Raw genomic sequence first — 23,918 nt, forward strand, 5'->3', positions numbered from 1 at the left:
GTTACTGGTCAGCAAGCGTTGGGTTCTATACTCCACAAAGAATATCTAGCTAGGCAGGTAACAACGACGTAAGCTGTCGTATGAAATGCCCTAAATGTGATCTACATGTCGCTGATCTAGTGCACATGTTTTCCTCATGCCCCTCACTGGCCAAATTTTGGAAAAAAATAGAAGACATTTTTTCCCATAAACAAATAACTTGCCCAAAATGTACTGCACCGCTGATTTTACTAGACTTGCAGGACATAAGTAATACATTTAAAGACCTCATTACCATCTTAATGGCTTGTGCACGATTGGTCATAGCTAGGACATGGATATCACCTAATCCCCCGCACATCTCGGAATGGTGGGCTTTAAGCAAGGAGATACAACTGATCGAGCTTTCATTAGCAAAATTAAGGGGACCTCAATCTTTGATGAAAAGAGAGAAAATCTGGAGACCTTTCATGTAAAAAATTATCGTTTGTGTTATGCTGGCTACATTCATTATTTAGTTATTTTTGAATATTGGTAAAATGGATTGCTTTTTAAGTGTCCCTCCGTACTAATAATTACTATATAAGGTACTAATGCTTTATGAATGTCTTATGTCTTTTTTTTCTTTCCTTATGTATGTTTCTCTTTCAATGATAAATAAAAATATTTTTTTTTAAAAGAAAATGGAGAAAAGTGGAACTTGAGAAGAGTCGCATTGTATGAGAGAAATGTTGGATCATCTTCTGGCAATGTGGTCAATGATTCAAATGTTGATTTTCATGAAGAGAGGGGTAGTGGTTACATGTTAACTAATTCAGTTGATGAACCTGCTTCATTCTCTTTTCCTTCTGACAGGATTGGTGATGGTGGTGGTGATGTTTCTGATTCTGGTTTTACTAATATTCGCAGCACCATCACTGATTCTTCTTCTTCTTCTCAAGGACCTCTTACTGATCTCAACTCTAAGCCTCTAAGGTATCGTAAACCTCCTGCTTATTTAAATGATTTTATTTGCAATTAATGTTTATTTCTTTGTTTTGTAAAGAAGGGAGATGTGTTATAGATTTATGCTATTATCATTGTACTGTTTCTCTATGATCATCTCTTTTCTCTATGGTCTTGTTTCTATTCTAGAACGCTATATTATTGTGGGGGGGGGGCTATGCTTCTGTTGAGTCAGTTGGTTACTGGTCAGCAAGCGTTGGGTTCTATACTCCACAAAGAATATCTAGCTAGGCAGGTAACAACGACGTAAGCTGTCGTATGAAATGCCCTAAATGTGATCTACATGTCGCTGATCTAGTGCACATGTTTTTCTCATGCCCCTCACTGGCCAAATTTTGGAAAAAAATAGAAGACATTTTTTCCCATAAACAAATAACTTGCCCAAAATGTACTGCACCGCTGATTTTACTAGACTTGCAGGACATAAGTAATACATTTAAAGACCTCATTACCATCTTAATGGCTTGTGCACGATTGGTCATAGCTAGGACATGGATATCACCTAATCCCCCGCACATCTCGGAATGGTGGGCTTTAAGCAAGGAGATACAACTGATCGAGCTTTCATTAGCAAAATTAAGGGGACCTCAATCTTTGATGAAAAGAGAGAAAATCTGGAGACCTTTCATGTAAAAAATTATCGTTTGTGTTATGCTGGCTACATTCATTATTTAGTTATTTTTGAATATTGGTAAAATGGATTGCTTTTTAAGTGTCCCTCCGTACTAATAATTACTATATAAGGTACTAATGCTTTATGAATGTCTTATGTCTTTTTTTTCTTTCCTTATGTATGTTTCTCTTTCAATGATAAATAAAAATATTTTTTTTAAAAAGAAAATGGAGAAAAGTGGAACTTGAGAAGAGTCGCATTGTATGAGAGAAATGTTGGATCATCTTCTGGCAATGTGGTCAATGATTCAAATGTTGATTTTCATGAAGAGAGGGGTAGTGGTTACATGTTAACTAATTCAGTTGATGAACCTGCTTCATTCTCTTTTCCTTCTGACAGGATTGGTGATGGTGGTGGTGATGTTTCTGATTCTGGTTTTACTAATATTCGCAGCACCATCACTGATTCTTCTTCTTCTTCTCAAGGACCTCTTACTGATCTCAACTCTAAGCCTCTAAGGTATCGTAAACCTCCTGCTTATTCAAATGATTTTATTTGCAATTAATGTTTATTTCTTTGTTTTGTAAAGAAGGGAGATGTGTTATAGATTTATGCTATTATCATTGTACTGTTTCTCTATGATCATCTCTTTTCTCTATGGTCTTGTTTCTATTCTAGAACGCTATATTATTGTGGGGGGGGCTATGCTTCTGTTGAGTCAGTTGGTTACTGGTCAGCAAGCGTTGGGTTCTTCTACTGCTGTGCTCTGCTTTATTCTGCAAATAAACCCACTATATCTACTACAGGCGTTGGAGAGTTCACTTACAACAGCTTTCATGTGGGGGAGTGACCTATTTGCCAGGTTTAACATTAATAAGGGGTCTAAAATCCATCACTCTGGAAGTCGTCTCTTTTGTTTCAGTGCATCCCATGTTCTACCGGGTAATTCAACCCTATCAAGAGAATCAGCATGAAGAACGTCCAGCCGGGGGCGCCAGACTAGTGGCATAACGCTTGTAGAATTCCACCAGGAGACCATCAGGTACCGGTGTTTTACCCGTTGCCATGTCTCCAATGGCCGTCCGAATTTTGTGCACTGTCACCGGGCCTCCCAACTCTTCCTGTGTCTGGCGATCCAGAGCATGAAATGGCAAGGGGTCTAGAAAGTACTTAATAAGGGACTGGTCAGTTATTGTAGCAGGAGCATACAACTTCTCATAATAACTGTGGAAAGCACTGTTAATATCGTCCAGACTATAAAGGAGCTCGCCCGTTTCCTGCCGTAGCTGGGTGACAGGTTAACCACGGGTCACTGGTTGGGTCAGCCATGTCAGAAGCCTTCTCGCCCTCCCCTCTTCCCTCTGCATCCTATCCAGGTAGACCCTGAAACTATGGCACCAAAGTTGATTTAGTACCTCCAGGTAGGTCTCCCTCGTCTTCTGAACCTCAAGCAGAGAGGTAGGATCAGCAGCCTGAGCATTGTTCAATCGGCATAGTTTCCCTTCTAGTTTTAGGATCTCACTGGGTATTCCCCGTTGCGCTCCGAATGTCTCTCCCATGCAATGCCACCTCACCACCACCTTGAAGGCCTCCCATTCCACCAAGGTCAAGGACGTCGTATGTGCATTCGTGAGGAAGAAGGAATCAATAAGCTTTGTCAAGGAGGTCCGATATGGGACATCCTCCAATGCCAACGTTTTAAGTCTCCAGGTAGGGATCGGGAGTGTTGTCTCTGTAGGTTGCTAAAACAACAATAGTGGGCTAGGATCAGACAGGGTGCGCCCCAAATATTCCGTATGTGTAACGGAGCTAGTAAGCGTTGGCACACAGAGAAAGGTATCTAGTCTGGTGTGCACCTGGTGAATCGGTTAAAAGAAAGAGTATTCCCTGTCTCTGTCATTTTGTCATCTCCAGATATCAACTAATCCCCGGTGTTGGATCCCATCCCAGAACCCAGCTGCTGTGCGGTGAGATTGCACCCCCGGGAGTGGCGGATGAGAACTGTCAGTCGCAACATCCGCTACGCAATTAAAATCTCCTCCTAGTAGTACCTGCCAATTCATATGCACTTCAGTTTTAGTGGATAGTGAAGCCTAGTATGCAACCTGATCTTGGTTGGGTGCGTAAACATTACCCATAACTATCTCTCGTCCCACCAATCTACCCACTAGGAATATATACCTACCCTCTGTGTCGATCACAGAGTGGGTAAGGTCGAAGGGGACTCCAGGTTTTACCCAGATCAACACCCCTCTCGAGAAGGCCGGGAAGGTTATTGCAAAGCCCTGACCTCTCCACCATTTGCAAAGATTCCACGCTTCATCTTTGGCCAAGTTAGTCTCCTGAAGATGGGCAATGTGTATATCCCAGCGCTTTAGATAAGAGTATATGATGTGCCGCTTAGCCAAGGTCCCCATTCCTCTTATATTCCAGGTCAAAAACCTTATGGTATGATGTGCGTGTACCATGATGACAGTGGATCCTTCACCAACCAACCGGTAAGCTCCCCCCGCCCCATTCCTATAATCATGTGAAACCACTTGAATCTGCAAACAACCAAAACAAGCATTTACAATGCAATGGTCTCGGCAATATTATAGGTAGAGCTATCGGCATCGCTTATTATTTTTTATATTTTTTTTATCCCTAAGTAAATGTTATTGTCATTTCTATTGTCAATAGCTTAAGTGTTTGCATATGTGTTACATATTGCATTAGACATATTGCATTAGCAGAGAGGGAGTGAGGTAGCGAGATAGAGAGGTATTGAAATAGAGAGTGAGTGATGTAGTGAGAGAGTGAGGTAGATAGAGAGTGAGGTAGTGATGGAGAGTGATGTTGTGAGGTAGTGAGATAGAGAAAGATTGATGTATTGAGAGAGTGAAGTAGTGAGTGTTAGTGATGTTGTGAGGTATTAAGATAGAAACAGAGTGATGTAGTGAGATAGTGAGGTAGTGAACGAGAGAGTGTAAGTGACTTAGTGTATTTGAGAGTGAGGTAGTGAGATAGAGTGAATTAGTAATTTAGAAAGAGAGAGTGAAGTTGTGAGGTAGTGAGAGAGTGATGTAGTTATTTTTTGAGAGTGTGTGGTGATATAGTGAGGTAGTGAGAGTAAGATAGAAATAGATAGAGTGATGTAGTGATAGAGAGGTTGTGATATAGAGAGAGAGTGAATTTTGAGTAGTGTGTTAGAGTGAGAGATAGTTACTGTTGTAGTGATATTGTGTTGCTGTGAGAAAGAGAGAGTTGAGTAGTGAGTTAGAGAGTTAGTGAGAGAGTGTAGTATAGTGAGTGATAGTGAGGTAGTGAGAGATAGTGAGGTAGTGAGAGATAGTGAGGTAGTGAGAGGTAGAGATGTAGTGAGAGAGTTAGGGAGAGAGAGAGTGACGTAGTGAGAGGTGTGGGTGAAGAGAGTGGTGTGGGGGAAGATTGGTGTGGGGGAAGAGAGTGGTGTGGGGGAAGAGAGTGGTGTGGGGAAGAGAGTGGTGTGGGGGAAGAGAGTGGTGTGGGGAAAGAGAGTGGTGTGGAGGAAGAGAGTAGTTTGGGGGAAGAGAGTAGTTTGGGGGAAGAGAGTGGTTGGGGGAAGAGAGTGATGTGGGGGAAGAGAGTTGTGTGGGGGAAGAGAGTGGTGTGGGGAAAGAGAGTGGTGTGGGGGAAGAGAGTGGTGTGGGGGAGGAGAGTGGTGTGGGGGAAGAGAGTGGTGTGGGGGAAGAGAGTGGTGTGTGGAAGAGAGTGGTGTGGGGAAGAGAGAAAGCAACATAGAAAGCAACCACAAAAAGAGAGAATTTAAGAAAAAAAAATGCAAAATGGCTTACCTGCTGGTCCTTGCACCACGGAGAAAGCCGGACAGCCACAACTGCAAACAGAGCTCAGAGGACACGGGCACACCGGGAAAAGGGTTCCATACACAATGGGATAAACAGCTCACAGGGAAACATAGAAAGCAAACACAAAAAGAGAGAATATAAGCAAAAATGACAAAATGGCTTACCTGCCGGTCCTTGCATCACGGAGAAAGCGGGAAAGGCACTACTGCAAACAGGGCGCACAGGACACGGACACACCGGGAAAAGGGGTCCATACACTACGGGACAGCACACAGGACACAGGGAAACACAGAAAGCAAACACAAAAAGAGAGAATCTAAGCCAAAAAATACAAAATGGCTTACCTGCCGGTCCTTGCACCACGGAGAAAGCCGGACGGCCACAACTCCAAACAGAGCTCACAGGACACGGGCACACCAGGAAAAGGGGTCCATACACGACGGGATGGTGACGCTGACAAATCAGACGGGACAAACAGCACACAGGACACATCGGACGGGACGAACAGCTCACAGGACACAGGGAAACATAGAAAGCAAACACAAAAAGAGAAAATGTAAGCAAAAAATACAAAATGGCTTACCTGCCGGTCCTTGCATCACAGAGAAAGCGGGACGGCCACTACTGCAAACGGAGGGCACAGGACACGGACACACCGGAAAAAGGGGTCCATACACGACGGGATGGTGACGCTGTCAAATCGGACGGGACAAACAGCACACAGGACACATCGGACGGGACAAACAGCTCACAGGACACAGGGAAACATAGAAAGCAAACACAAAAAGAGAAAATGTAAGCAAAAAATACAAAATGGCTTACCTGCCGGTCCTTGCATCACGGAGAAAGCGGGACGGCCACTACTGCAAACGGAGCTCACGGGCACACCGGGAAAAGGGGACCATACACGACGGGATGGTGACGCTGTCAAATCGGACGGGAGAAACAGCACACAGGACACATCGGACGGGACAAACAGCTCACAGGACACAGGGAAACACAGAAAGAAAACACAAAAAACGAGAGAATGTAAGCAAAAAAAACAATATGGCTTACCTGCCGGTCCTTGCATCACGGAGAAAGCAAGACGATCCTCATGGGAAGACAAAACAAATAATGGCGGAAACAACGTTCCAAATTTTTCGGATTGGGGGCGTGTTCGGTGTTCTCAGAATGGCGTGGCCTAAAAGTGGAAAGAAGAACACTGAACACACCTCCAAATCCGAAAAGGACGGAGCCTATTCGGAGGGACAGCTCTCGCCTCCAATGGCTGGCCTCCTTCGGGCAGATCAAAGAGTACTGGAGCCCTTCCTCTCTCAATGATTTCTTGACCTCCAGAAAGGAGGTTCGCTTCCTCTGGACATCCAAGGTGTAGAAGGGAAGATGGAGACTCTGCTATTACCTATGGTATATGGGCCTTTCATCCAGGCTTTATGTAGGAGGGCATCCCGATCTCTAAAGTGGAGGAGTCTAGTCACCACTGGTCACAGAGGTCGACCCCGGTCCGACTGACTGGCTGGGACATGATGCACTCTCTCCAAGGTATAGAATGTCGATAGGCCCCCTCCACGGGGGTCTCCGCAGTTCGGACCAATTGTTCTAGGAAGGATACCATATTGTTACCCTCAGTACCTTCAGGCAGGCCCAGAACCTGTATATTGTTCCTCTTATTACGCCCCTCAGCATGTTCTGCTCTGCACTCTATGGTGTGGACCCTGTCTGTGAGGTTTCCCATCCGTTCCACCAGCGAGTGATGCACCGGTTCAAGGACTGTGATTCTGGATTCTGCGAAATCTCCCATCTGCTCCACCACCGAGTGATGTGCTGGTTCAAGGACTGTGGTTCTAGATTCTGTGTATTTCACTCTTTCGGCTAACTTCTTATGCTCCTCCCTGAGCAGGCTTAGGCCCACCGACACCGTCCTAATGACCTGATGGTGAGTGGCCTTAGTGTCAGCGATCGCGTCTAAAATTCTCATCAGTTTCTACTGTACTGGGTCACCCAGATCATTTTGCGCCTTTTCTTGAGGAGTTTTTTCGGTTTCCTGGGCAGTCCCAGGTGGCTTCACTCGCGGTTTCCTCATCGCAGCGGGACCGTCTTAGTTTCTTCACCCCTATGATGGTATGCCCTCAGGGGTTTCCTCTGGGGCTTATCCCAGCACCGAGGGGTGTTGCAGCTGCCTTCTCTCTCTCACTGCCAACAGACTCTAGCGGGAATTCACCCAGGCACTAATTGTGGCTTCCTTAAGTGTTCCCATATGGTCTCATGCTTTTCACGTGGAATGCAACTCCATCCACAGCTGCACACTGCCACTGGTCAGCACCCCAAGAAATCTCTTCCACCTCGATTCAGGGATAATTGCCCTCTAACGTTTTTCACTAGTAAGCACAGTCACACAATTCGCGCTCCTCGTGGGTGTATATGCAAGACACACCCTTGTCGTAACCACCCTGGACCACAGCTCCCGGGCCGTACCAGGTTCCTCAATTATGTCCAGTGGTCAGACCCTCCCTCCAGGCATTCCCTGCAGACAGTGGATCTTCCCTATGCAGGGTCCTCTCACCTTAGTCTGCCACATGGTCATGTTAAGGTACTCACAAGTGGTCCGGTAGTACCCTAGTGCCTGGGTCGCAATGCTCCACCTCCTCCGGGGACCCACTGTGGCAGCGCTGTTGGTATGACGCAGCTATCTGCATGGCCACCAGACAGCACTGCAAGGCGCTCAGGGATGAGTCCGCACTTCTGGTGGCCCAAGTCCGTAGGCACCACCTATCTGTCGTAGGGATCCGCCTCGGGTCGTATGAGTTGCAAAGCGGGCCGGGGGCTGAACCACCAATCCAGGGATGCAGTGCGCAGGCCTCGCACCTCTCAGGGCTCTTCACCAGTTTACCAGGATATGCAGGGGCCCGGATTCTTCAGTCCAGCCATCAGATGCTGCAGCAGTGCACCCAGGCTGTTACCCACAGCCCAGGAGACCAGAGTTCGCCGGTGCACAGTCACGGCTGCCTCTCCACAGCAAGAATTCCTCTCAAGCTCCCTTGGCCATCAGGTGAGTCATAAACGGGACCACTAGGCTAAGGCTTCACAGCTCGGGCCTCACATTGCTCAGGGGCTCCACTTTAGTCCACCTGGGCACGCAGCAGCCCCTAGGCCACTCTAGCAAGCCCTCAAGATTCCAGGGACAGCTTCCAGCCCCCGGCGCAAGATCTCGCTGCCCCGCAGTCCCTGCAGCCACTGGGCCTCACCGCTTCTCTGCTGGAGCCAGCCCAGGCCCTCCGACACGGTGCCTTGTCGTAGCCGAAGTTCCGGATCTCTTGTCAGGGCCCACAAAAGCTCACCGGAGCCTGCAGTGAGCATTCGCTCCACTTCTCCACTCGGAAGTAGCCCTATGATGTTCCAAGGCCTTGTCTCCATTCTGTCTGCAAAAGCAATGCCCCGATTTTGATATCAGCAGGTCGGCTGCAGAAGTGCCCTCCTGGGCGTCTCCGATCCCCAAATCAGTCTCTGGGTGAGTTTCGGGATCCCGTCTGCCGCCAGGCTGACAGGATGATTACGAGCCGGTGCGGAGCTACAGGCTTACGCGACTGCCATGGTCATCTGCCAAGGCTCGCCCCCCCTCAACCTCCTTTTTATGTGATTAAAACATGAATTGATGTCACAGGAAATATATATATATACATCATCTTAGAATGAGAACCTCCAGTAGAGTTCTCTGGACAATACATAATCTTGGGAAGGGTAGTTCATAGACTTCACCCCCCATTTTCCTTCGGAATCATTGCACTTTCCAAATACATAGATCCTGATTCCCAAAGCTAAACTTAAACCGTTGAGTAAGTTTACAACATCTTGGTATTCACAAACTACATGTGGAGTTTTATGGCTCTGCACTCCCTATACTTATGTGTGCGGAGTTCCCCTTCTCCGACTGTAGAGTCTTTGGGTGAAAAATCTGCACACATAAATACACAGAAATAAATGTGTGAGGTAACCCATGAAGATGAAAAATAGCGCATCTAATTTGGTGGGTGCAACATAGAAGAGGTCCAGTACCATGTCCGCTCATCCCACTTCTTCCTCCTCTTCTACCCAAGAAAATCCTAACTTATCAGATGATGGAGGTTCATCCTAGTGCTCCATAGTCATTGTCTTATTTCTTTGTGAACTGTTGAGCTTTTGGGCTAACTCTTGTGGACGAAGCTGTGGACTCTCTTGGAACATCCGATTGGGCACTCTCCACAAGCAACCTCACTTTGGTCTTCTTTGTCCCTGTTGGTAGCCTATCAAAGCCCGCTCCTCTTAGGGACCCGATCCACCACTGGTGCGCCTGTACCGCTGTCTGAGTTTTTTCTTCTGGTCATAAGCTCAGAGGTCCAGGGTGGCATTTTGCCTGGGCCATGTTCTGGTAGAGCTAGGGGCTCCTTGAGTACCGGCTTTCCCTGCATCGATGTGATTGATTTGCATATGGCCATGTCTGAACTGGGGTGGTGTGGAGTGCAAAAAACGATGGATTTAGGCCCAGATCTCTGTACTGGGGTGAGTGTATGACATTGTTCTGCATTCTGTCCATCAACTGTGGTTTTTGCATTTGTCACCCCGAGTGGGATGGGTATGCTCAGACGTGAGTCCCATGCTCTCCACACCACTGGATTCAAGCAAGCCGGGCTGAAGACGGCTGGAATGCCAGAAACCGGTCCTCGGAAGCTTGTTTCCGGTCCAGGGAAGTCATGGCTTGGCAGTTCGGGATGGGGTGTTCCCATGAGGCACAGGGTCAGACTGATTTGCATATGGCCATGTCTGAACTGGGGTGGCGTGGAGTGCAAAAAACGATGGATTTAGGCCCAGATCTCTGTACTGGGGTGAATATATGACATTGTTCTACATTCTGTCCATCAACTGTTATTTTTTGCGAGAGTTGAAATGAAGCAGACTTTCTGGAATGATGGATCAAATTCCTCATGCCAGCTATGAATCTCTCACCCTTTTTTATGATTGAAAGAGTGCACCATTTCCCATCCAAACACCCTCCTCAAGGTGTGCCCCAGTGGCCCTTAGTGGCCAGGCTGTCGCACTATAAGAACAGAGACGAGACCATTCGGGCTGCTCGCCTGGCAGCATGTAATGAATATGAGTATAAACAAATCCTGGTCTTTCCCAGCTACACCCTGGAGCACTTCCTTCTTGGTGGTGAAGAGGAAGCTTGGACAAATGGGGGTTAAATACAGCCTTCTCTTCCCAGTTAAACTTAAAAAGATGACCAATTGAGACACCTTGTTCCTCACTGACTCAGAATCAGCCTGGATCGGGCTGACGATGAAGGAACTTCCTACCAGATGGGTGACTCTGGCCAAAGATCCTCCAACTACATGACTCACCACTAGCACCCTCGTCTCAGTCTCGCCCTCCCACGCCCAGTTCTCACTACTCCTTCACCAGAGCAAGCCCATGATGGGAGACAAGCAGCCCTATACAAGGCTGTGGCTCTCCGCAACTCTATTCCAGAGTTGCCATCAGCTATGTCTGTCTCTTCAGATAGTGATGATGCCTCTTCAGTACTGGGCTCACTACACATCTCTGTTCCCCCTCCCTTGGTGATTTTCAAGACAGCGGACAATTTTCTATAGTCTCCGGTTGTGTTATGTATACCAATATGCAATTATGTTTTCTGTTCGCTCAGATGACCTTGTTGCAAGTAGGTGGGCTGTGTCATTATTTGGTTTCTCTTCCAGCCCAATATATTTCTCATTGTCTTCATAAACCCCAAATGCCCTCACTATCCCTGGCTCGTCTAGCTTGTGCAGGGCTCTGACCCACCCATACTTCCTTAACTGAACTGGTGCCCCTGAGTCCCACTTCTTGATCATTGCTGCCGAGCCCCCCCACCATTTTTATTATGATGATCTTTTTGTTCAAATACTGGTTTGGGTGGCCTGCCATTTGCGAGCAACCTGGTTTGGTTCTCCTCCCCCCCATTTGTGGCTCCTATCCGTGGGCAGATCATCTGCCATATTCCACTGCTCTTACTATTTCCTTTATGCAACCATTCAGCTATAGATCTTCCTGCTCCCTCAGCCAGGGGTTGTGGGTCTACCCTTTCCACAATCATGTCTGTGGTACATGTAACACATTATACCAATGGCGGCTTCTCCTCTATGGCGAAGGATCGTCAACCCATTGCTTTCTCACAGTGAAAGAAGCAAAAACATAAAATGGAAATAACTTTTAATTACAATTTTATGTTTCATTGGCGGGCGGTCGGGTGGGTGGGGCTGCTCTGCTTATGGAGCAGGGCAGAGGATGAGTGGTTTGCCCACTCATGAGTATGCAGTGACTGTTTGGTCAGCCCTCTCGGGCCACCCAAACCAGTCATGGGCACTTTCCCCTTCTCCATTCAAGCTGCATTGCAACCTGCATGGAGAACATGCCCACTCTTCCAGCCCCTCAATGAGCGCTGTGTCACGGCGCTCAGATCAATCACAACACTGCATTGCAGTGTTGTGACTGGCTTAGGGGAGGGAGCCTGGCTGCCTGCTTCCTGTTTCTCTTTGAGTCAGAGGCAGGAGAGCAGGAGCAGAGAAGACCAAGGACCAAGCCTCAATGTACGTTTTTATTGTATTATGACCTCTCAGCGACCCCCTCCACACGACACTCCTCCCCGTGACCCCCCGTGAACAACCCCCACGATTCCACCGCACCCGCCTCTCCACCCGGAAGCCATGCCAGCCGCAACTGCATTATACCCTCTTATCTTGGAACATTCAGGCTACGCACACTGCTAACCTTCACAAAAAGATGTATTCAGTTTTAAAGAACAAGAATACTCATGTTGCATTTCTTCAGGAGACTCATACTATGCCCCTGAGTTGATCTGATTCCAAAAGAGATGGCATGGGCAAATCTCTTCCATGACTTGTTTTACGTTCGCTTGATGGACTCTGAGTCGGGTATTCTCAGGAGTCTCTTTCACGCCTAAGACTACCATTGTAAACCCTAGTGGTAGATTCATCCTTGTGAAAGGCTCCCTGGTTCTCGGTTGCATTTACACCGGTAACGTGGAGCAGCCTGCCTTCTTAGCTAACCTTTCACTTGCTTTATCCCAATTGGCACATCGCTCCTGGGTCATTGGTGTTAACTTTATTGCGGTCCTTGATTTCACCCTTGACAGGTTTCTCCCCCCTCCTTTCTTTGGGCTAATCGGTTGGCAACATCAAATCTCTGACCACCTGACTCACTCACTGGTTGCTCCTGGATGTCTAGTGATATCACAAACCAGTACACAGGCTATATTCCTTTTATCCTGCCCCTCACGACTTGTACATGTGTGTTGGACTTGGCCCTGCTTGCAGGGTCGTCCCGAAACATTTTGCCTTTCCCCCCTAGTTTTCTGCTAACTTGGAATTGGTGGTTTGAAAGGAAACACAATAAAGATTTACGTTTGATGTGTAAGATGGAAAATAATACATGCTGCCCATTGGTGTACACGAGTTATTTTTACCATTGTGTAAATGTCCCTTTTCAAATGGATGCCATTTCTGTCTGCTTGTGCCGCCTGCCTGAGCTGGGTTGGAGGTCTAGTGTAAGAAAGGTTTGAAGTGACAGAGTGCCCTACACCTCCCTCACAGTGACAGTTGGGACTGGAACTGCCAGGAGCCTTCTAGAAGATTCCAGCCTTTTCTGGTAGGTGGGGTGAGGGGTGTATAAATAGCGGAGCTGGGATGCCATGTGCTCAGACTGAGTGTGGACTTTGAAGTGAGGGGAACCCTCTGCCAGGTGATGCCGCCGCAAGGGCCTGCGTGCTGGCCCCTGTGCCCAACTGTACCCCTCTGCTGTCCACAGGGCCAGTGAGAGACTGTACTGGAGTGCAAACTGTATGCCAGGAGGAGTGCCACGCTATGAGGGTTGCTTGTTTCCAGGAACAGCTGTCCTATACTGATGAGTGCCCCCTGACTGCTGATCTGACCCAGCATTGCCTGCCTGCTCTCCCGCCCTAGCGCCTCGTGAGCGCTCTACTTTGTCCGCCTGACTGGCCAGGAGGTGAAGAGCATGGTCGCTACACTTGGACTGTACTCCCGGCCTGCACCCTATCGCCTCGTGGGACCCTGACTGCATTACCTGCGTAAGGAGAGTTCTATAGTCAAGTTGCCTGGGGTAGGTGAGCGCTATATTTGGTGGGTGCAATACTTTAATGGGCTGTTTCCTGCCTGCTCCCCAAGCGTCTCGTGGGCACCAATTGCTTTGATACCAGGTGAGAAGAGCGCTATATTTGTAATGCCAGGCGAGAGGAGCGCTATATTTGTAATGCCAGGAGAGAGGAGCGCTGTTTTTTTATTCCTGTGCCCTCGTGAGCGCTGCCTCCAGCCCCGGCCCAGGAAAAGAGGAGCTGATTCCTGTAGCGCTGTGCTATCTAGGCGCTATATTTGAGTTCCCCCACAACTGCCTGTGTTTGTTTGCCTATTTTTGCTGACAGGTGCCTGCCCCGCATTATTGCGGCTTTCTGCTTATTGGAAACGGCGGGATCCCACCCCGTGTTTCAGCATATTTAAAAACAAGCGGGTGCCCACCCCACACTGGCACTAATAGAAACAAATTCACAGCTGCTGGCCGGGGATTCTCCTGGCGGCACTGGGAGGAAGAGTGCTGCGTCCAAGATCACCGCCGTTACAGGACATTGCTAGGCAATTGAGGTGCCAGCCGCTTCATCGGCCACGCCCCCAGGAAGCCGCGAGGAGAAGAAGACGTCTGGAGCCTCGTGGGCTCTGCACCGTAGTTCTGGATCCCAGGAGGGGGCCCGGGTGAAGCAGAGGGAGGTACTGTCGTCGGTCGGGCTCCCTGTGCACGGAGGGGAGCCCTGCATGTGTGGAGAATCTGCCAGAGCCCTCCAGTGAAGGTGAGAGAAGCCCCGGGCTGCTGGTGAGTGGGGCTTGGTCTTCTGGTGGTGGTGGGGGGAAGTGTCAGGGCACATTGCCGGTGCCCGCCCCTGGTGCCAGTGGATCATTTGTCCTCAGCGGTGCCGCAAGTGCGGGCTGCTGCAACATTGGCATTTTTTCTGACGGTACAGCCGGGAGTGGGTCTCCAACTTGTGGTCTGGACTTGGTTGTTTCCCACAGCGGGCCGCCTGACAGTGGCCACTGCAACGTCCTGGGCAGTTTTGTACTTTCCGAGCCCCAGAGGGGAGCTCCAATTTCCCGGCCTAACTTTGCTGAACCCAGCTGCACGCAGAACCGGGCCGCTGCAACGCCTTGGGGAATTGCTTCAAGTTCAGAGTCCTGGAGGGGACTCCATCGGGCCAGGGTTCTGGTGACATTTATAATATGCACAGCAGCGCCCTAATGTTTCCCTGCTGATGGGTGCATAGCGTATGTGATTAAGGCCTAGGCTGATAATGTGGCCCTTATACCTAAGGTTTATGTCTATGCCTAATGCATTGCTATGTTTGACCTAATGTCATTTATGCTCATGTTGCTGCCTCCTACTTCATGCCCAAGGTGGCCCATGCTAATTTGGGGCCTATGGGTTATGCCCCAGACTATTGGTGCTCTGCCGATATTCTGAGAAGTGCCATTCTGCTGGTATAATGTAACTCAGACTGATATGCCTAATACTTTTATGCTGATTGCAATGTATGCGTAATGTATTCATGCCATGATGTTTCCATTTCAGGCTTGAGGCAAATGTGTTGATGTCTGATAGCAGGCCGTGATGTTCCGTTCTATGCCGAATGTCAAGATATGATGGTCTAAGTTTATGCCTCATACCAAAATGATGTATGCCTTCATGCGCATAGGTTTTAGGCCCCAGTCTAATGTGGGAAAGGGTTTATATGCTGACCTGACGCTTTCATTCTAGGCTCATGGTCAAGCTTTTCTGGTCCCCCCACTGTTCTTTACTTTTCTCTGCCTCTACCTATGAGGCTGCCCACTTGGAGAGGCTTAATTGCCTACATTACTCTCCATAAACTGTCCACATACATTCAGAAGGTGACTGTACTGTCAAGTTCCTATCTTGGTTAGCCTCCTGGGACATGGCCCAAACCCCAACCTCAATACTGCAAGAGGCAACTGGAATGCAACTACACTTGCAGAGGGATATGTTTTGTGAATTGCACATATTTTCTTGATTTTTTTTTACTAAGAACGCATAAACACTCAACAAATTCCTTGCTGATCTCCCACTCCCGCAACTACCAGTAGACTTTCGAGATGAAGTAGATGCTCCAATCACATGATCAGTAGTCTGGGCTGCCATCAAGGATCTTGGGGCTGGTAAGATGCCTGGTAGAGACAGACTCCTGCTCGACTTTTATCATGCATACTCTGCGGTCTTGGCCTCTAAGATCCCAGAGCTGTTTGATACGGATCTGACAGCAGGATTTTTGCCCCCCGTCCCTTAGGTAGGCGCTACTTTTCCTAATTCTTAAACAGAGTTCCCCCAGACAACCCCGTGTCTTATAGATTGATTGCCATACTTAACTCAGACTATAAGATTCTCTCAGAAATCCTGTCTACTCAGATATTGCCCCTACGTCCCAATCGTATTCATCCCAATCATAGCAGATTAATTTCCCACAGAAACATGTCTTCAAACCTCTGTTAGTTAAACATATTCATGGAAGCGGCTCCCTGTGTTTGGCCTCAAACAGTAGACCACATCTGAGACCTCAGAATGATGTTTGACATCCTTCGTTTGGCTCACCTCTTAACTATTCTTCTTTTAAAAAAAAAATATTTTATTAAGATTTTGGGGCCGATTCCGATCCTGGATAAAAAAATGTCCGTACGATTTTCATCTGGAGCCATCGCCGTACGATTCGTACCCGTCCATCCGAGTCACGTAGTACGATCCCTATTCCGTCAATCCGTCGCAATCCATACGTATTGCAAGGCTGAAACAGTGAGCCGTACGACTCGTACACATGCCGTACGACCCGACGAGTACGATCCGGGCTTGGCTATTCGGAGCAGTTTTTCCCAAATCGGAATCGACCCCTTTGTGTGCAGCACAGCAAAAATCTGACTTCTATACATTGTAAACATTTTTTTCCACATTTAGCCATCACAACGTACACTGTTAAATTCCTTAAAGAAAAAATTACCCTAATAGGAAGGGCGACTTATAGACAAATAAAAATACAATACTGTGTATTTTTAAGACCCTCTTTCCACCGCTGAATGGGTTCCCAAATTCGCCTCCCAAGTAATCTACCTTTTTTTCCTTTTCTTGCGTAGATTCCCTTCTCCAGATTAAAGACAGCAAGCAGCCTGGCTAGCCACTGATGTAGTATAGGGGGCGCCTTGTCTAACCATGCCTTAGCAATACACATTTGTAGGACAGACATGGCCATAAATAAGAATTGCCCGTGGCGCCCCTCAGAGTTTGCATTGACCCCGAGCATGATCCAAACTGGTGAGAGGGTAATTTTTATCCCCAGAGATCTATCAAGAAATGATTCAATTGCTCTGTGAAGTGTATGCATCTGCGGGCAAGTAGCAAATATATGGATTATGTCTGCCTCCGAATAGTCGCAGCGAGGGCAAGTAATACCTGAGGTGCCTCCCCACTGAGCTATCCTTGCAGGTGTATAGTATAGGGAGTATATTGTGTTGTAGTGTTGGGCCTGCAGCGCGGCTGAGCATAGTATTGTCTGTCCCAGGTCCAGTGAATCCTGAAAATATTCTTGCTTGATACTTAATTTCTCTGCCCAGTTTGTGCCACATTTACCTAAATCATCGGGCTTGGTTGCGACGAGCTCTGAATAAAATCTACGAATAGTACAATCTCCCCCCTTTTCAATAAGATCCAAGATTTTATTATTACTAAACCCTGATGGCCGACAGTGTTTACTGGAGATAAAGCTCCATACCTGCAAGTATTTAAAAAAGCTCCTCCTATCAATGCCATAAATGACATGTAGTTCAGTGAACTGAAGTACCCTGCTGGGACCCTTCATGTCGCCTAATTTCAGGATTCCCCATTTCCCCCAATGGGCCATGACTGAGTCCGCAAATATCTCCCCTGGAAGGGATGCATTCTTAAACATACGTGTATATCTATTACATCTTCCAAGGCCAAATTCTTTCGAGAAGGCTGCACATATTTTATAAGCCACTTGCAGCGTCTTGAACCTCGTTTTTTTTATAATAACTGAAATCTGTGCAATTAGGAAAGCAATTTCCTGCTTCTGCCCCCAGCACCGTCGCATATACATTGGTGGAGCTAGATCTAACTTTAGGATCCCGCTCCGCCTGGCAGCCCCTGCATATTCTGAAGTGCCGCCGCCCAGTAATACATTCTAAAATCCGGGGCCCCCCATTCGCTCTGTCCCTGGGAAGAGTAATGTATCGAGGTGCCCTCCTTGTTTTGCCGTGTCCCATATGAATCTCAAAGAAAAGTGTAATCGCCCTAAACAAATAAAGAAATTTAGGCAAGATAATCATCTTTATCACGTTTGTACAGCCCACCAATGACAACTGAAGGTTATGTATTCTTTCAAGATCTTGTTTCACTTTAGTAATCAATGGCATGATGTTCTAGTCTATTGAGCTGTCCAGGTCTGCCGAGATGCTAATCCCTAAGTAAATGGCTAAACTAACCACCCGATTATCCTCGCAGACCGCACTAGCGTTTTTAATTATCTGAGTTTTAGCCCTATTAAGCGCATACCTGGGCTTCTGCCTCCACCTCTTCGATAGCGGGAACTGGGGCTGAGGTAACAATTGTGACATTGTCTACATAGGCAAACATCTTAAACTTCTGCCCGTGCATTACTAAAGGGAAGATCCTATTGTTATATTCCAATCTGCGTAACAGTGGGTCTATGTACAAAGCGAAAAGGAGCAGTGAGCATGGGCACCCTTGTCTAGTCCCTCACTTAATCTGCAACGGGGCGGTGTATCCATTGTTAATTCTCAATCGGGTTGTAGTATCTCTATAAAGAGCCTGAATAGCTTTTATGTACCCCTCCCCTATACCACTCCACCTCATGACCATCCAGAGGTAGTCCCAGGAGACCCTATTGAATGCCTTTTCTGAATCAAGTAAAAAACGGCCATAGGATCCCCTGAGACCTCCGCTGCATCGAAGAGGGTGAGAACTTGCCTTATATGTTGTGTAGTGCCCTTTCCTGGTATGAAGCCATGCTGCGTGGGGCTAACCATGTCCTCAATCACCCTACATAATCTCATAGCGAAGGGTTTTGGAAAAAATCTTTGCATCAGCGTTCATAAGAGTTATGGGCCTATAAGATCCTGGTTCTAATGGTGGCTTGCCCTTTTTCAGGATTACTATTATATCAGCCCCCCCAGGAGCTTAGTATGGAATCTCCCTGTTGGGCCTGTACCATTGTATCCTGCATATCCCTGCTTAAAACCCATTGAAAAACTTGATAAAACTCGGCCGAAATCTGATCCGGATCTGCCGCCTTACCTGAGGGGAGATTATTTAGTGCTGCAACCATCTCATCAAGAGTTAGAGGGAGATCAAGAGCCACTTTCTCCTCCTCAGGAAGAACCACGGCTAAGATATCCTTTAGGTACTCCTGAATGGCTGCTTCGTCGCTTATCTGATCTTGGTTATATAATCCCGCGTAAAAGAGTCTAAAGAGCTCCCGTATTGCCCCGGAGTCTGTTACTACATCTCCTCTATCATCTAAAATATCCTTTATTTCCCCTGCCGACATTTTCTGCCTCGTGCATATTGCTAGAATATGCCCTACCCTCTAGCATAATTCATAACACCTTTCTATCTTAACCAGGAAACTGGCTGCCGCTTTACTCGCAATTCTCTCCATTGCCTCGGCTTTACCAACTATAATTTTAGGAAGGATTTGCTCCAGCGGCGCCTTTTGCTGTATTGCTACATTCAGCTCCTCCTCTGCCTCTGCCAGAGTTTTAATACGTTTTTCCACTCTTCCCTATTCCTGTTTTTGCTTATATAATGTGTAGCTCGAAGTCTCCCCTCGTGCCCCTGCTTCGAATGCATCCCATGCAATACCGGAGGTGGTGCTTCCTCTGTTGATCTCCCAGTACACTCTGATCCACTCATATGTTTAATATATTCCTCATCCTTTAGTAATGCCCTCTCAAAAGTCCAGTTGTTTTCCCAGTTAGCAACCCTCCCGAGCTTAAGAGTGATTATTAGAGGGTTATGATTAGAGATTATCCGTGGGTGTTTTTCAATCTGAGTTCATGCAGTTAAATATTTAGACACTAAAAAGTAATCCAGTCTCACGGAGATCTTGTGTGGAGCTGAATAGAATGTTTTGCCGGTGCCTACAGGATTTAACCGAGCCCAAAGGTCCGTTAGTGCATTATGATGTGCCAAGTCGACTAGTGTGCGGCATGTCTTTTTTTTACGGGCAGTTTATACCTGCCCCACCTCCGTTCCCAAACCAGTCAACCCATTGATATTGAAGTCCCCGCAGCAAATGATAGGTTCTGGCCATAGGGCTAATTCTGAAACCAAGAACTCGAAAATATCTGGGTCATCTTCCATTGACCTATATATTGAAACTATAGTGAATGTCTCGCCTTTAACTGTACATTCGAGGAGGACCCATCTCCCCCATTGATCCTCCCTCTTTCTTTTAACTATTGTTTCCCTTCCTTTAGCTAGTACAGCCACGCCCGAGTCTTTGAGCCTTGCTTAGTATGCTCAAGCAGTGAGAAACCCAGCTGCTCCAGGAGATATCCCTTTGTCCCTTCTATATGTGTCTCCTGTAGACAAACAAGATCTAATCGCATTGACCTAAGGAATGCAGCCACCCGCTGCCTCTTTGTACAATCATTGAACCCGCAAACATTAATTGACGCAATCCGCATACTCATTAGAATACATCATAGAGCTGTCCTACCTTTCCTGCCAGTACATTAAAAGAACTTGAAAAGTGTGCTAAGCTGTGCTGTGTGTGTCTCCTTATGCCGCCTCCCCCCACCCCCCACCCCACCCAGCAAACCTCCCCCCAGAGCTGCCCCCCCTTTACAGGCAAATAGGTCAGTCATGACCAATGAGTGGCCTCTTACATTGCAGCCATTGCATCCTCCTCCCTCCCCAATGCCAATCAAAATCTCATTGTGAGGACCCCCATTGATTAGATCTCATATTACTCTTTACATTCACGTATTTTTTGCCCCGACTTGCCTGCCTGTGTGAAAAAAGAAAGGGGGACAACTGAGAAAAAAAGCTGGTTTGCCCCAGTCATAAAAGCACCTGTGCGAACCAAGGCCCCTTCACATGTATCCTATGCCTTATCTTAAACATTTAATCTGCCCTTCTGCCCCTTTAATTCCTCCATATATTGTTGTGCTTTAACCTCTGAAAAAATCATTTTAACCTGTCCCTTTGTAATCACCTTGAGCCTGGCGGGATATAGTAGTTATGCCTCTGAGTCTAGGGCCTGGAAGGGAGCTACTATCTGCCTTAGCCTCCATCTTCTCTCGACAGTAGCGTGACAGAAGTCAGGTCTGGCAAAAAATGTGACATCTTTAAATGAGTCCTTAGACTCCGGCTTCGCTTTGTCAATAATTTCTTGCCTAAGCAGGTAATTACCCACATAGACCAAGATTGCCCTGGGCCTGCCCTCCTGAGCCCCCCGTGACCTTTCCTCAGTCGCAGGGGAAACCGATGCGCTCTCTGTACTTCATTCTCTCACTGCCAGGATGGTGACTCGGGCAAAGCGCCCTTCAGTAAATTGACAACAAATAACCTGACATCCTGCCCTTCCATCCCCTCAGCCACCCCAGTAGTCTTATGTTGTTCCGCCGCTGCCGATTCTCAAAATCCCCCAGCTTCCACTGAACATCCTCGGCCATCTTTTCTTGTGCTTGTTTAAAAGTCTGCCCGCTGCTAACGTCGTCCTCCAACCTTCCTGTCCTTTCTTCCACATGTGCCACTCTATCTGACACCTCTTCATAAAATTTGATCATTTTCCTCAATGAACTTTGTATCTTTTTCATTGCCTGTCTAGCCTTGCGGCACTCCATATTTGCTTCACCCTGAATCTGCTTTAATGTACTAAACAGTAGCTCCAGTGAGGCGGGCTGATGCTGGGGGGGGGGGGGGGGGGGGGGTATTAGATGCATGCTCCCCTCCTTGGCTAAATGGATTGACACCATCCTGATACATTTGCGAGGTAGCTGAGTAGTCCCAAATCAGTTTCTTAGCAATATCCGAGGGGCTCCCAGGTGAGTTAGCTCTTATTTCAGATCTGTGTTTCTTCTGTGTGCTCTTTCTAGTAGAAGAACTGCTCACTGAGTCTGTGTCTTCAACTGAGCTCTCTTCGCTAGATATCACAGACTCCGAGTCCTCATTTAAAGAAAAAAATCAGTCCCCCTCAGGTGAGCTAGCCCCCCCTCTCTCCTGAGCTCCTTGCTGTTGTAGAGCATTTACATCATCCTGGAATACCAAAAAGGGGGTCACTTCCCCACGTACTCATAGTTTTGTTTGGTGTACCCAGTTCGGCTCCCACCAAGGTTTGAGCTATTAGTTCAGCCTTACTGACCGCAAGAGATATGGCAGGATCTCCATTATTGTTGAGGTGCTCCTTCTGGCTTCCTCCGTCCTGTCCCAGGACACAGAACTCAGTGCCTGCCTTCCCGCTCCTCTGATCACCACCGGGTCGAGCTTGCACCACTGTATCCCGGCGTTGCTTGGCAACCAGTATTCCAGCGTCCTTGAGGACAGCACCGCTTTCACCTTTCCCTTTCGTCTGTGATCTCCGGCACCTCGGCAGCAAAGGCTTCAGCTACGGTAGGCTGGCGCCCCCTTAACTATTCTTCAATGTTTTGGCCCCTTGTCATACGATATGTTAGCTAATTCTATTCCTTCCCAATGGTGCGTACCAGGTTTGGAGGGCTCATTGCCTCCTCTTTCTGGATCAGCAGGGGAATGAGGCAGGGTTTCCCCATACCCCTGCTATTCACCCTCAACATCGAGCCTCTAGTGGTGCTCCTCAGGGCGGCAGGAGCGGTTTGGGGAATCCTGCTGCAAGTCAGGGCTCTCTCTGTGACTTTCTATACAGACCTCCTCCTGATATACTTCAGGTACCTCCACTGTGATACCACTGAAATAGGTCAGATCCTTGTACTCTTCAAGTGTATTCGATCTGTGTGTGAAGAAAGCAAACCCTGTACTTTCACACTTGCTCTCATTGCTCCAGTAGGTGACCTCTCATTGGGAGAAAATACTCTCTGTTGTGAGGGTAGCTCCTTTTTCTATTTGGGTTCAAAATCCACCACTCAGATCAGGACTTGTTGGATGGTAACTTGACGAGGGCCGTTATTGCCCCGACTTCTAAGGTAACGTTTTGGAAAACTCTGGCACAACTGGGCAAATCACCAACCCTAAAATGATTATCCTGCCTTTCCTCTTATATTAATTACCATCTTACCTATCACTCTTCCCCGTAAGTTCTGCACAGCCCTAGATGCAGCACTCGCAGAGCTTCTCTTGCACACAGGTCGTCATAGGGTGGCGCTTTCTAAATTGCAGCTCCCTATGGATAAGGTTGACATGGGTACACCAGACTTCGAGCTCTATTTCCTCTCCACTCAACTTCAGTGGCTGAGCCGTTGGCTGGAAGGGCTCTCCTTGGGGGAGATATGTGTGTAGAGACCCCCACTCTGAACCAGAATTCCTAATGAGCTTCTCATATCCAGCTCCTGGTGCCTTGCTGCCCTCCCCTGCCTGCTTCGCATTGCCATGTTATGCTATGCTCAGGCTCTGCGTCACACCAGAGGCACCCTTCCGTACACTCCATTCATGCCTCTTTGAGGTCTCCCACAGGTATTGGACACATTGCCCCCATTCCAACCTTGACACCCCAGGTAGTCTATTTGAAGACAGCTGCCTCCTTTTGTTTGAGGACCTCTTGGACCAATTGCATTACATAGGGGGCAATACTTAACCTGCTGCCATATACAATTCATTCTCTGATGCAACTGGTCCATTACAGACACAGAACCTGGGACACTTTTGTCCAGGCTATTTATAACATGGAGTCTTGGTGCAGTCATGTCTCTTGGATTTACAAAGGACTTCAACCTCATACAACCCACTCCCTAAATTCCCTGAAAGAGAGGTGGGAGAGGACGGGGGCTGGGCCGTCCACAACACAGAGTGGTCCCAGGTGTTGGCTTTCCTCCAAGTTGCATTCAGTAATGCCAAATTTAACCTGATCCAATATTATATTCTTCAAAGAGCATAACTCTCTCTACCGGTGATCACCAATGTTTTCCCTAGCTAATGATGCCTGCCCTCATTATTTTACTGCTTCAGGTAACTTCTATGGTTTGGTCAAGTTCCACCCAAACATTGTACTGATCCTAAGTTGTTGCAGTAAGCATCTATAAGTGCTCCAAAACTGATACGGTCACGTCTCGTTACAACAGCTTGGCCATCCTCCTGAAAAAATGTGCACTCACCTGCTGCTGGAAGGCGGCAACCCCTTCTCCTCCTTTGTTTTAACAAACAACAAAAACATACCTTAGAGCGGCTGGCTG

General features: G+C 47.5%; 1 long non-coding RNA gene across 1 annotated transcript in view; it reads left to right on the top strand.

Moving 5' to 3' along the window:
• Positions 1 to 845: 845 nt before the first annotated feature.
• Positions 846 to 23,918, top strand: part of LOC147710584 (uncharacterized) — a 49,702-nt gene continuing 26,629 nt past the window's right edge. The window contains exons 1-2 of the long non-coding RNA XR_015295638.1: positions 846 to 954; positions 1,997 to 2,116. This is a non-coding gene — a long non-coding RNA (uncharacterized LOC147710584). The remainder of the gene's footprint in view (positions 955 to 1,996; positions 2,117 to 23,918) is intronic.

The sequence above is a fragment of the Lissotriton vulgaris genome, chromosome 5 (assembly GCF_964263255.1).
Source record: "Lissotriton vulgaris chromosome 5, aLisVul1.2, whole genome shotgun sequence".
In the NCBI taxonomy this organism is placed as follows: Eukaryota; Metazoa; Chordata; class Amphibia; order Caudata; family Salamandridae; genus Lissotriton; species Lissotriton vulgaris.